The sequence below is a fragment of the Macrosteles quadrilineatus genome, unplaced genomic scaffold (genome assembly GCF_028750875.1).
Source record: "Macrosteles quadrilineatus isolate MER2022 unplaced genomic scaffold, UCM_ALF_1.0 Scaffold_2__2_contigs__length_208266976, whole genome shotgun sequence".
NCBI classification, from domain to species: domain Eukaryota; kingdom Metazoa; phylum Arthropoda; class Insecta; order Hemiptera; family Cicadellidae; genus Macrosteles; species Macrosteles quadrilineatus.
The window spans coordinates 195892255-195906629 of NW_026542595.1; the positions used below are offsets into that span (position 1 = coordinate 195892255).

The 14375-nt window shown below is 36.2% G+C and overlaps 1 protein-coding gene across 1 annotated transcript in view; it reads left to right on the forward strand.

Moving 5' to 3' along the window:
- Nucleotides 1-456: 456 nt before the first annotated feature.
- Nucleotides 457-14375, forward strand: part of LOC128987788 (protein spaetzle 5) — a 28772-nt gene continuing 14853 nt past the window's right edge. Inside the window, exons 1-2 of the mRNA XM_054408814.1 lie at nt 457-523; nt 10342-10431. The gene's annotated coding sequence lies outside the window, so the exon portion shown is untranslated. The remainder of the gene's footprint in view (nt 524-10341; nt 10432-14375) is intronic.

The following is a 14375-nucleotide window of genomic DNA, read 5'->3' on the forward strand; positions in this document are numbered from 1 at the left end:
AAGTCACGTGTTAGTTACAACTCGCTGAAACCAAAGTATTTTCTCAAACATGTAAAAATGTAAAACCCAAAGTCTATGAACCTAAGTTCTTGGGTAAGATCAACCATCAACCTCTCCAAAACGTAAGTCCTGCGTTAAACTATCTCTTAAACCTAGAACTTAAATAAAACCCTTTAAAAGACTCTCAGGTACTTAGTAGGATAAACCCTTCTAAACCCTAATAAATCTTGAGCTGAAATCGCTTAAAATTAGGTCATAAAAGGCATTCTACAGTTTAACACCTCGAAATAGTGAAGCTTCTCTAAATCTAAAACTATAAAATTTCTCTCAAAGCTCAGGTATTGAGTTAGTAAAATCCCTAGGATTAAATCATGCTTTAAACTTAGGCCTCAAATCATAGACCTCTAAAGCTAAGGTCTTAGTAAGTCAAACCCCTCTAAAACTCCGGTGGTTGAGGAGGGGACACCGAAGGGTCTCAGTCTAGTGAAAGTACTCGTTGGGGACACAACTGTCACTTTCCGCCGTAAGTTGAACAACACGTTGTCGTAGCTTTATCTTCCATTTATAATCACATAAAGCCATTTTTTTTATATACACACATTACACTACACTAGCCAGATGATCTACAGTATTATAACAGTAGATGTTTAAAATGTTTCTGTAACATAGTTCGATAAGTTTTGTGTTTAGTTTGGGAAGCTCGTGGTAAGCAGTGGGATAAAAATTGTATTTAACTGATTTCTAAATTTAATTATAATTTCAAATGCAATTTTGTTATGTGTGATTGATTTGAAAGGTTAACCGTATAATTTTTGCTATAATAATTTTAGTGAGTTATTCAGGAAGGACGTAATGAGGTATGTTCAAGAGTTGTTCTTAAAAACATTTTTATCGCTAAAAATTTTTAAATATTTTGTATTCAAACTTTTTATATTATTTTATTCATTTTTTCAAAGTTCTTTGCTGAACCCTGTTAACCTAAACACTTTGCTTATTTTGTTAACTATAACAATATTTAGGAGTAACATTAACATAAATTAAAAAAAAATCATCCAAACATTAGTTTTATCACTTGTATTCCCCAAAAACTGATTAACGTGTGTTGCGTTTTAAGCCTATCTAGTAATTCACTTTGTCCCATTTCAAACTTACCGAAGGAGAAAGTAAACGGGAAAATAAACCAGATTACTTCACCGGTGTCTACACTTTAAGTGCCAATTTAGACGCGTCTGGACATAGCTTCAAGTATAATTGTAGAAACCTCTCTCTTTGAAACTGAATTATATTTTACGTGTTACTCATATAGGACATGAACTTTTCGATATTGGAAACGTTAAAATCCGAAACTCGCGCTGTACTTTCAAAAATTTTGTAAAGAAGATCGGGATTTTGGCAGTTTTCTAAAAGTAAAAGATGACCCTGGTGTAAAAACGCCCAAATAAAACAAACCGGTAATACTTATGCATGCAAGCTTTCTCGGCGGGTTTCAAAGTTATTTTGCTGGTTTTGGCGCCAAACATGACGGCGAGCTCTCAGAAAATGGAAAAGCCAAAAACGTCCAAAACTATTTTCCCCACATAGTCAACCCAATGTTGGCTTGACAATTTGTATTACAGCCAAGCTTTGTCATACTTTTTTGTCATATATTCCATAAAATAATTTTAGTTTGGTTTTGTGAAGGAAATTCTTATTTTGGAACTATAACGTAACTTTTTTTTATTAAAAACCTTTTTTATTTTTTCACGATACAAATTATAACTACTTGATCGGTTCTAGGGTGAAAATTTGTTTGGCTATATTTTAAAATTAATAACTTAACAATAACCACAAAATTAATAATTTAACAATTTTTGCGCACAAAATGCAACAAGGGATATATTAATCTATCAGCATAATAAAACGTGAACCTACAATACACACATATTGAAGTTAGATCAAGCTTTGAATTATTTTAGCAAACAAATTGGTCATAACAGTAAGTGCCTTTGTTATCTAATACCGTGAAACCCCAGGTTATTTGGTATTTACAAACTTGACTCTATTATCAATTCAATCAGACATGCATTCTTACACTTAAGATAGAGTATGTTTTTAAACTCGATGATTCACGACCTTGTTCCCTATAATAGTTGGAAGACCGGCGATTTCCAACAGATGATGAGGTTTTTTAACCACGGAAACGAACATAACTTTAACAATCGTAATTGAATTAGCAGCTTCATTCATCAATTTCTATAAGGATCCTTCAAATTGTTGTAAATGTTTTCCTTTTGGTATAATTCCTTCTTTTTATGCTTTCTTGCTATTTCTTTCGTGATCTTTCACTATGCTTTTTACAAAAATATTTTGTTTGAGCCATATTTTAATTACGTTTCCTGATCACTGCTCAATTTGGGATTTTAAAGGTAAATAAAGTAATTTACATTTTGAAGGCTGTGTTTTCCAAAACTGAGGGTTGCTGAGTACATAAATAGCTTCAACTGTGTACTGACATACATAACCACCGGTTAAAAATAACATTAATGCAATTTACTTACCAGCAGAATACCCTGCATTATTCTGGTATTTGTGTTTTGAATAGTTAAACAAAATCTCATTAAGTACTGATCATCCCATTAAATCTAGTTTGTTTTTTCCACCGAGCTACTCATTGACAAAAATGATGGTTAAGAAAGGGACCTTGTATCGACAAATAATTGTTTTCTTTAATTTTATTCATAAAATAAACTACTTAATTATCGGAACAAACAAAGTGTTGACTTCCATAGGATTATTCATAATCGGTTTACTATTAGGCTTTGCAGGTAGCAAAACCTCTACCGAAGCGTTATCCAAGAGTTAAAACCTAAACTCTTCAGTCTAGAGTTGTTTAACGTCTAATACATTTTTCATTGCAGTTCCCTTTGAAGTTACCAAGACCGTTTGAAAAAGACAAAGCTGTAATTTTTTGGTCCATGAATGTCATCTTTTTTACGCGTTGAAGAAATGACATTTATGATCTAAGTACAGTCTGTTTAAGGTATAATGTCAATAGAAACACCAGCCGGGGTCTGATTTGTACTGCCGGTTTGTGAGTCATGCAGAACTCTGACGACCCTAGAACAGTTTTTACTTTTCGATACTAATGTAAAAACGAAACCTCTGTATAACCGGCTGTCTTTTCATCCATAAACCACCGGAAAGTTTCATCACTGTAGCTAAAACTCAAATAGTTTACGTACGTCTGTGGTTACTGCAGTAAAATATCTGAAATGATACTCTGATGATAGGGCTTTTTAAGGCATTCTAAAAGGACTTTCGAGGTGGTACCTTGCAAAGTAAATATTAAATTTTCTCCGTCACAACTATCAGAAAAACTACAATGTTAACGTTTTTCAACTACTTATTATACGTGTTTTGCTACTCATTACAGTGCATTACACGCCTTATTGAAAAGGACCACTTATTTGCAAAACGATGGGTCCCTCAAACAAGAACTTTCTGTTTTGGAGCACCCAAAGATACTCAAGCTAGATACCAAGGTTTACAAGAATTTGTCTTATATGTAATCATAATCTTGGGGTCTTGGATAACGCATTCGGATGTCTTTACGAGTGTATATTGTAAGAAAGGGAATTAACCCCGTACCCACGGTGCTCATCTATGCAGACACTCTGCATATATATTGGTATGTGTATGTGTGTGAATAATGAATGCGTGTTTTTGCGCATATGTGTGTGTGTTGGTGCATGCGCGTGTATACGTCGTAGACACGCGAACGTCATGCTACATTAGTCACAACCGACAAATTACACGGCTACAACTTGACTAATAGGTAGTCATGAAAGTCATGACTGCGCTGACAGTTACAGACCAACTACAACTACACTCAGCGATTGAACTTTGACCTCGAATGACTAACGGCGAGCAGACTGATCTTACAATGTCGTCATTTTACACCTTGTCACTAGAAAGGTTTGTCAGACTCTTTGTATAACTTGTATTTAGTTGTTGAATGCCCACACTCAGGTAGTTTCATATTATTTTTGAAATAATAAATTAGTTCTTGAAGGCAACGATGACCTTGTGTGCGTATTTTAACCTGAATAGTGGATGCAGAATGGTGTGGATTAACGTCCGCACTAGTGAGTACTACGACTATCCGCAGTACTATCCTGATAATTATACCAATTCGTTAATACCAAGGCAAAAATGTGCTTCGGATTCCACTATGAACTGTAGGTCCCTTAGTTGCCATTAGCTGAATGGGCTATTACAGATGTGTCTAAGGAATATGTCAGCCTTATAGTCACTAACAAGACTACATGATCGCGCCACTCATCCTGCACTCATCTCTATTCATACTTGGCTTAAAATACCTACTTCGTATGGTTGCCATTTCATTGAAAAGTATTAAAAGTATTAAAGGAGTGTGACCAAATGTTTTGGTCAGGATTTGATGGATCAGGTCATCTGATTTTTTAGTCACTAGGTATATTTAAATTTAACCAGTAATCAAGAATAAATTAATTCAATTTTGGACAAAAAGCTCTTGAATTTTTCACGATCGAACTGGCAACCTGTTGGTTACTAAGTGAGCCACTTAGTACTCCATACTAACCTATCTAGTTTTCATTTCCAGAAACAATTAGGTTTTATCATCGACTTTGATACTACAAATCTGATACTTAGTCTACGTGAATTCTAGGGTTTTTAATGTTGTTTGAACCTATGCGTCTCATTGCATTCAGTACTTGAGTGCGTTGAATTCGATTGTATGTTTCCTTGTATTTTTGGTATAACAAAGTGTAGAAGATAAGCGGCAGTTAAAAAACGTGTTATTTGATCGTAGTAGTTTTATATCAGGTAATAGAAAAAATATCAGGTAAATAATTCAAGAAATTGAGAGCTAATATTAAAACACACTTTAGATATACTGGAAACGCTCAAAACTGACTTCACGTGATCCACAAAGATAATAAATTGACAAGAGAGTGTTTAATACATTAATTTATTTAGGTCCAAACCAATTAAAATGAGAATACTGAATACATACCATTATAGATTTAAATAATGCCGCGTCTGGGAGACTTTAATGAGTGGAAATAAGTATTTCGTTTGTCGATACATTGTTGTACATTCACGCACGTACTATATTTTTTTTATTTAAGAGGCCGCAATTAGTGATTTATGCTCTCAAATGTTTCAAATAGCAAAAGTATTGTTTTAGAACGTTTCACAGATACGTTCAGATGGATATGTAACACTAACCATATTTAATTATTGTCATCAGTCAGGGTTTCAAAAATCCATTGAATGTCGAAAGCCTTCCATGATAAAATGGTGTTGATCACTGTTAAACCCAACTCTGTGAGAGACCACACGAAAATGATTCAATATAATTTGAAATAGCTATTCCTGGCTCCTACTTTATTCCGCATTCACCCGGCAAAATTGTACCGATTCTTTCATAGGGTGTACTAAATGATCTTGAAACGAACTATCACACCGTGTACCCCCGAAGCAATGCGATAAGACGAAAAATACGCTGAACATTACGAAATTTCAACTCTTCTGCACAGTCTAATTCTAAACACATAATTCACACAAAATACCTTTCATCTCCACACCTTTTGTGAGACTCGAAAAGTAAACTGTAGAGTTACACAATGCTCTCAACTCTTTCTTCTTCTGACCCATTTCAATTCTTCGCTGGCTCGTCAGTTATCCACGGCGTTTGTTCTTCAGCGGCTTTTACCAGGTGCGATCACTCAAGTTGCCCGTCCTTGGGCCATCAGCGTAGCGGCGACTGTCATATATCAGAGGCCCCTTGGGCCATCAGCGTACGAGCGGCGACTGTAATATATCAGAGGCCCCTTGGGCCATCAGCGTACGAGCGGCGACTGTCATATATCAGAGGCCCCTTGGGCCATCAGCGTACGAGCGGCGACTGTCATATATCAGAGCCCCCTCAAGGCTACACCGGCTTCTGTTTGTTTACACTATGTCTGGTAGATAAATATTTTCGCCGATCGCTCGCAGACATCTGTATAATTCTTTCACACGGTTTAACTACTGTGAACTTTGAACCAGGGGGCCATCTTTAATATTTGTACAGAATATCTCATGGCTGCTCTTCGTGCTCATTGTGAAATTTTGAGATTGTTTACACATAATCATTTGCTAGAACATGTTTATTCTTTTGAATCATAGAAACGTTTAATATCTTGTAATATTAGCCAAACAAGATCAAGGCTTGTGTCTATTACAAAACTAATCTTACTGATATTATCTTCAATAATTTAAGTAGTTTCGGAGCGAGCCCAAGTTCTTGCAGTGACTAATACTTCAAAGTAAGGAAGGTAAGAAGTTTCTTGCTGCTGATAGCCTTTTTCGAATTCAGCGTGAAAAATACTAGGTATTTTCTATAGTTTGGCCCGTTAAGGGGAACCAAACAAATTGTTAAAACCTCTTCTTTCTCATCATTTCAGTAGACTAGGTATGATATTATTTTAATAGAAGTTAAATATATGTCAAGAAAAAGATAGACCGCAAAATAATATTTTTGGGATAGATTTACATTGACCAAAGAATACTCTCAGAGTATAGTAATAAAGTTCCCCGAGCAAAGCTCGGTCCCCAGGTACTGTGCTTTTAAATCAAATACGTCTGTGAATTCAGCACCACACCAAGTGCTTAGCGAATTGCCCGAGGCGTAAGTCAATTATCATGTACTCTAGTGCGATCAAATCTGACATTTCCAAGTACCAGAATATTCTTCCTGGAAACAAATTGTTTGTTTACTACTACTTTGCATTGTGTTGTTCATACCATCTGGGCTACGAAATAAACACATTAGAAGTACGAGATTAATGACTCTGGACAAAACAGATCTCCAAAGAGGGGCCGGATTAGCTAAATATAGCCACGGGTGACCACTCGGTGATTCAGCCACCCCTTTCACTTCTTTCACCTCTCCCCCGCAGATCGCGAGCTCCGAGATTCGAGGCTTTGAGCTCCCCTTGACCTCAATGGCCGCCGGAAGCGTCGGCACCCTGTCCGCATCACAATGTAGTGAAAGCACCCAACTCTTTCACTTTCCGTGCCTTTGTGCGGATTACGGGAGCGAGCGTCTTCGATGTGACGTCATGAGAGAACCACCGTCGCGCCCTGCATTGTCTGCCGGTGTTTGGGTGTGGAATAATCTCGGATGAAATGTATTAGTCGGATGGCGGAGGGGAAGGTATTTCCACTGGAGTACAATTTAGATACTCTTTCGAGGTGAGCAGTTTATATTTTGTATAGGATTACAGATATTTGAAGCTCCGTAGTCTGAGGTAGAACCCACTCACCCAGAGGAAACATACGGTAGGAGTTCGATACTTATTTTTTTCCTAAGTGTCGTGAATCTTATTTGATCCTTTCGATGGCACTAAGGAATGCAACTGAGACCATGATTCAGGGGTGTAGGAGGAGTCCCCGTAAATCTGTGGACGTTAATAAGAGGACGAATTAACACATTTGGTTTGTCCTGCATAGCTCAATCGAAGCTAATCAATTCAACCCTAACAACTTGCGATACAGGATAACTTTTCGATTCCATAGATTATTTTCGTTTAATTTTTCGTTGTAGATAGAATTTGAAGTCACTTGGCCGTCCTAGCTAGTAATTCTTTCTGCACAACACTCTCTACGTAGATAAAAATGTCTAATACGTGCTTGAAGATATTGACCCTCTCTGAACCATGCTTAAAACCAGGAAAGTTTATTTTCAGTCAGTTAGGTATCTCGGTAATATTTTATCCTGCTAATTGACATCAGTAGATGGAATTTTGCTCTATAAATTCACATTCGCGACACATTCCTCATTGTGGTATGTGAGAATGTGACAGTGGCGGAACTCAATGTTGGTGAGTGGTTTGTGACCACGGTCATTTGGCCTTCGCTGGACAACAGACATATATAACAACATACACATACACGCATGCACGTCTTGACCATTGTCTACTACCGTATGTTAACAATCAATAAGTAATCTAATATCAGATCTTGCAGAACAATAGTTGTTGCTAATAACCAACAGTTGATTGGGGGTGTGGCTGGTATAGTGATTCTAGTGTGTAATTGTGTTCTAGAGGCCCTGGGTTCAAATCACACTAAACTTGAATTGTTTTGTCTTTTGTTTTTGTGTCCTATGGTGCTAGACACGAGCCCGGCATTGTTTTCACATTACTTCAAGCTAGACTTAGGGGTTGTGTCATTATCTCTTAGATAAAATCCATTGGTGATTTAACGGGGTTTGAACCCGGAACCTCGGGGATCAAAGTCTCATGCTCTAAACACTAGACCAGCTCGCTCCGCTAGCCTTTAATGGATATATCCTATTATATAGTGACCCGGCAGGGTCTTAAGAACATGGATAAGACTGAACCCTTCTCGTATACCACATCCATCTGAAACAAACCATATGACAAAAGTCGAATAGAACAAGGTTTTTCCAAGTTTAACTACAAGTGGTTTGATGATTATTGGTTACAAATAAAAAAAAATTAAGACAGTAAAGCTTTATTTTGTGTTATATATTTACCTGCTACTACGAGTATACTCGTGGTTCACATCGGGATGAAGACACAATAGGTAATAAAGTAGTTCTTTAAATATATTGAATTAAAAAGTTACACCGCCTCGATTGATAATACAAACAAAATGCAATTGTTAGTTCCATAAAAACTATCATCGGTTTGATTTAATCACCTGTATGGACAGAGTAACTTAAAAGGGGGTTTTATAATCAACGACAAGAAAACGTAACAACGGTTTACTGTGGCTTTGAACATAATACTTTAATAATTTTGTTTGAAATGGTGACCACCACATGATTTAATTTTAACCCGCTGCAAAAGCTGCTACTACCATAGATAAAACATACTCCCTTGTATTGGTTCGTCCATACACCTTTGACTACAATAGTCAATGCTACTACTAAACATAAACAAAACAATCAATCAGTTAAAGAACTGTGAATGTCTTGAATCTTAAAAAGTTTTCTCCTGGATTAACATCACACACACGTTTTGTACGTGACCCCCCTAAGTAGCGTAAAGTTTCTATTGATATGCATGATGATGATGATACTCATATTCCATGAACATCTGGTGGTTTCTCCATGCCATAATTTCTGAAATATTTAAATTGTTTAAGCACACCAGTGACAAGGACAATGTATTGTGAATTGGCATCGACCAAAAGTATATCTTGGTAGCTGAGTAGACAGTATTGTTCAGAAATTAGTATTAGAGGACTGCTGGTTCGATCTTTAGAGAAGCCAATAACTTTTTATGGTTCGAAACTGGATCAGACTGTCCTTGATCATTGGGATTTTAATAAATGGTCCTATTTTATCTTTGTAGCAAAGCTTAGATAGGACTAAGACGGTGGCGTCGTCCTGTAATCCAGCTAATAGGCGGTCACGAATTGTGGATTTTTATAGGTTTGCTCTGTGGATGCGATGCTCCCTGGTGTGGATTAACGTCCGCACTAGTGAGTACTACGAATATCCGCAGTGCTATCCTGATAATTAGACCAATTCGTTAATACCAAGGCAAAAATGTGGTTCGGATTCCACTATAAACTGTAGGTCCCTTGGTTGCCATTAGCTATTAATTAACAGCTTTGTCTAAGGAATATGTTGACCTTAGTCACTAACATGACAAGATCACGCCACCCATTCTACACTCATCTCCATTCATACTTGGCTTAAAATACCTTCTCTGTATGGTCGCAATTTCAATGAAAAGTATCAACTCATTCACTTATCTTCACCTAAAAAAACACAAACCCTATAGTGTCTCCCGTACAAATTGAACCTGTGAAATTATCAATTATCAATTATCAATCATTAAGATGGGGACGCCACTTAGGTGCTTATTTCAACCCAAATATGAGTGAAGGATGAGTGTAGAATGGTGTGTGATGATCTGTGTAGCTTTGTTACTGACTAAAATCAGCTGTTTCATTAGCCAGGATCATTTATTTAAAGCCCAATGATCAAACTGGACAATTCTCAAATTAGAAAAGTTAAGGGAGGTCCATGTGAAATTTCTAGTTATAAACACGTGTCTGTAGTCTGTGATGCCATGACTATCACTTCCGTCTAGAAACTCCCACATGGATGACGTAATAAAGTCATAAACTAATTGGCTCATATGTCATTTATTACTGGTCACTTAGGGAGAAAGCTCTTTCCCAGTTATTTTACAATACATATGCACCAATTTCTTTTGCTTGTGTTTAGTTCAGTATTTGTAAAATAATATAGCGGTGTGTAAAATAATATATAATCTAACACCATGATTTTTACAGGGAACAGCAGCGCTATGGATAAACTTCAAGATTGCTCCTGATATTGGATTTTGAAATCGGCTTACACTAAATCCTCTGACAGCAATTATTGTAAGTAAACCATTTTGAGTAATCTAAAACATATTCTAATAATTTCGCCTAAAAATAAGAATAATTTCATTTAATTTATTTACAGAAAGGTGTGTGTTTTCTTCAGTAAGAGTTTTTTGTGGGTGGGATGGTGGGTCATATTCGGTGCTGCGATACAAATAATAATTCGCACTGTCAGATTTAATAGTCTCTCAGTTTCAAAGGGATATTTAAAACGTACTATACCAACGAAAAATGTACGCTGTAAGTTTCAGTGGAAGGTGGTCTAGGACTCGCCTTATCCTCGGCACTATAGAAAGAGCTTTTTACTTTTTACATTCGGTGATGTGGGATTTTAACCTCATTTAGAGTAGGGGATAAATCCTCGTCTGGAAGACCTATTTTCTACCTTCTAATTAATCAGCTGTTAGCTTGGTAAGTGTGCTTAGCTATATAGGCTACGCAGTTGACAAGTTCCAAAACAACGACAAATTTGACGCCATAACTAGAAATATGATAGCGTTTTTTCATTCCTCTGTCTTCGCTTCATTCCATCTAAGAAGTTCTGCAATGCAGTTGTGTGACATTAAAGCATCTGATGACATCCATCTTAATAATCAGCTGATGACCGTCAGCTGTTGATAGATGACAGACCGTCGCGCCAGCGTGAAAGGTAGAAGACCAGGTTATGCAACAATAATAAAGGGATACAATTAACCGTACAGTTCCAAGTATTCTAACACCTTCCAACAGTTCCTGTGATTATGCAAGTCATGATCGAAAGGTGGGATAGCAATAAAATTAAATGGCGAAACTTCGTGTTTGCGTTATGGGAGAGTTGAGAATATTCCCACATGATAATTGGGACTTATATTGAATGTGTTTGCGAAGCCTCTAGTTTGTAGCTTGAGGGAGGAGTAGTTATTTCCATTAGTATTCTGGGATGCATCTAAACCTCATTATACTTAGAGAATTCAATTTAAGTCCAAGACCTTCTGAAGAACTATAATTTTGCAATACACTGCACTATTCCTCAAATAAATAGGTAATACTGAAGTCGAAAATTATATTGTTTACCTTTATAAGCTATATAAACAAAGTGTGCATCGCATTCGCTACTATAATTATAAACTAACTGACCCCCAAGGTGGCCTTAGTAGACTAAATGTATCGAGTATCGACTTTGCAGTATGACGACAAATCATTTGAATAATTCAAATACAGGAACCAGAGACCCCGTACTGATAAAAGCAAATTATTTACTATTCATTATCTAGCTATAAAATAAGCAAATATTGACACTTTGTAACATTAATTAGGTATCCAGTTGCAGTAGGAAGGGGTCTATCAATGTAGGCCAAACCACAGGTGTACACCGAAGGAAACTAGAGACATATTTTACATTCCAGAAAGCTAAAATTAACCTCAACCGGCTAAAACTGTACAAATGTTATGGGCTTCGATATATTTTCAAACAAAATAAATACCCGAAATGTTATGGTTAACGTTCATGAAGAGTTACAGCTTTTCCAATGGGTGTGTAAAATAAGTAAAGTGTAAACAAAAGAGATACAATAACATGACTAGCTTAACTATGGAAACGGGTAGGTTGTATACAGTAAGGTATATCTAAGCCAACAAAGCATACAAGTATTTTATTAGTAAGTTTTTTAACTTTGGAAACATATTTTTTTTTGTAACCAAACACTATAAAAATTATACAAATTTTAAAATATTTTTTTGTTTTAATTCAAATAAATATAATAACAAATATTTTACTACCTATCTATTACGTACACTACCATATAGGTACGTTACTCCTCACTCCACGACTTAAAAAATAACTTTGATGAAAGAAACAAAGCGGTTCAGGAAAATCAAAGGAAGTCAAATCTTAACATTAGCTACTCGGAGGGTGATAATGATTTCAGTAACAAAAGAAAGTCATCGGAGAATGTCCTTGATTAATGCACAGGAACAAATAAAAAACGGCGATTGTTTGGTTCAATAGAACAACCTGCACATGGTTGATTCGATTATTTTCTCGAGATTCGATAGTACTGTAATGTATTTTTCTACGAATGGATGTAACCTCCCCCACCCTTTTGCGTTCCAAACCCTGTTACGAAGCAAAGTAAAAGCTACTGGTTGGTTGACAAAATTACTTCATCTCTTCAGCTGCCCTATTTTTGAAATGGTTGACAGTTGAGTCAATCGTCAGCACTCAACTCAACAAACAACATGATTTGGTATTTTTGAAACCCAACAGTTGGGAAGCGAGTTGGGAATCACTAGTTGAGAGACTCGTGGTGGAAATGTAGAGCATACGACCGTCAAAAAATCAGATGACGTCATTTTGAACCAATCACAATGCAGAGTTTTTGCGGACTTCGATCCTCTTCTTACTCTAAAATCTGGCAGCTAGAGCTAATCTCAATCTGCCATATATCGAGACACTGAGGTAAACTGTCAACTCCGTTCTTGAGAGATTGAGATTGAGGTTATGTCTTGCTTAATCTTAAATCTTAGTGATTGCAAAGTACCTTAACTTAAGTAATAAACTAAAGTAAACTAAATAAAGTAATAAACTTAAGTATAAAAAATAAAATTTACTATGGATGTTTGTTTTAGGGTGTAGCTAATTATAAGTTTAGGCATAGGCTGCACTTTACTTTAGATCCTACACTCATCCTATAAATACATTATTATTTGCTTTCTTCGTCTCTATTTCGGAACACATCGCCTTATTTTAGTTTCCTTTCCTTCATCGGTTTGTTTTATGTTATTTTTAATTGTTTTTTATTTAGGTTAAAGCGGCTATTTGCCATTGCACTGAAAGCATATCGTAACTTAAATTAATTTGATCCCTTTATTAGGTGAATGGTATTGAAACAAACTATTATATTGTTTCTCTCTACCACAATCTTTAATACCTTCAATCATAGGTCTAATAACAATAATTATCTTATAATAAGTTCAATTAGTATGCCTAGTATATTTCAAACATTCCAACAAGAATAAAACCCTTGATTAAATAGTCTAGTATTGACACAGTAAATAAAATTAAAATGCGATTATTCTACAGAAAACAATCGCATAATTGGGTGCTAATACATTGACAACAAATACATAACCTCTAAATCGCAATTAGTAAATTAAAGCAATAACAAAACAATATGGCGTCGTCTCAAAAAGAGTAATTTTTTGCCGAAAGAGAGGAAGAAGAAAGTGCAGTCAACCTCCACTCAACAGCTCGATAGGTGTTGAGTAGTTTTGGTTGTATAAGTCCACCGTCAACCGTTTCAAAAATACGAAACGATTGGAAATAGAATGACTCGACACTCAACTCAACAGTCAACCATTTCAAAAATAGGGCCCCAGAGCTTTTGATTGAGTTGAGAACCATCAACAGCTGCTTATAGTTTTGCAGTCAACAGTAGTGATCAGTGACAATTTGAAATCATGCCTTCAACCGAATCTTGATCAATCAAACCACGTTAGATATTTTATACCTCCACCGATCAGAAATATACCCCTCATGTAAGGAGATTCTCCTGTGTTTTTTCTGCAGGTTGCACCACAGTCACTGACCTCGGCCAGTCGACACAGACATCAGCTGAGGTGTAATGGGGTATTGACAGCTCATTAGGACCAGATTGCCTCAAGGCCTCGGGAAGCGGGTCACTAGTGAGGAGTAGCCTCAAGTAATCGACATAAAGCCCTGAAATGAATGTCTGGAACCATCACAATACAGGAATCATTCAAATCATCATAACACAATGTTGTAATTGACTGAAACCGCCACAGCAAAACAAAAGTTGCTATATCAAACTTTACAAGGCAAATACTACGAAGAAATAAATGCCTCGAACCATTACACTACAAGATGATAGATTATAAATGCCTCAAACGTCACAAAAAAATAGAATAGAATACAATATTATAAAATACGAGAAGATACAGCA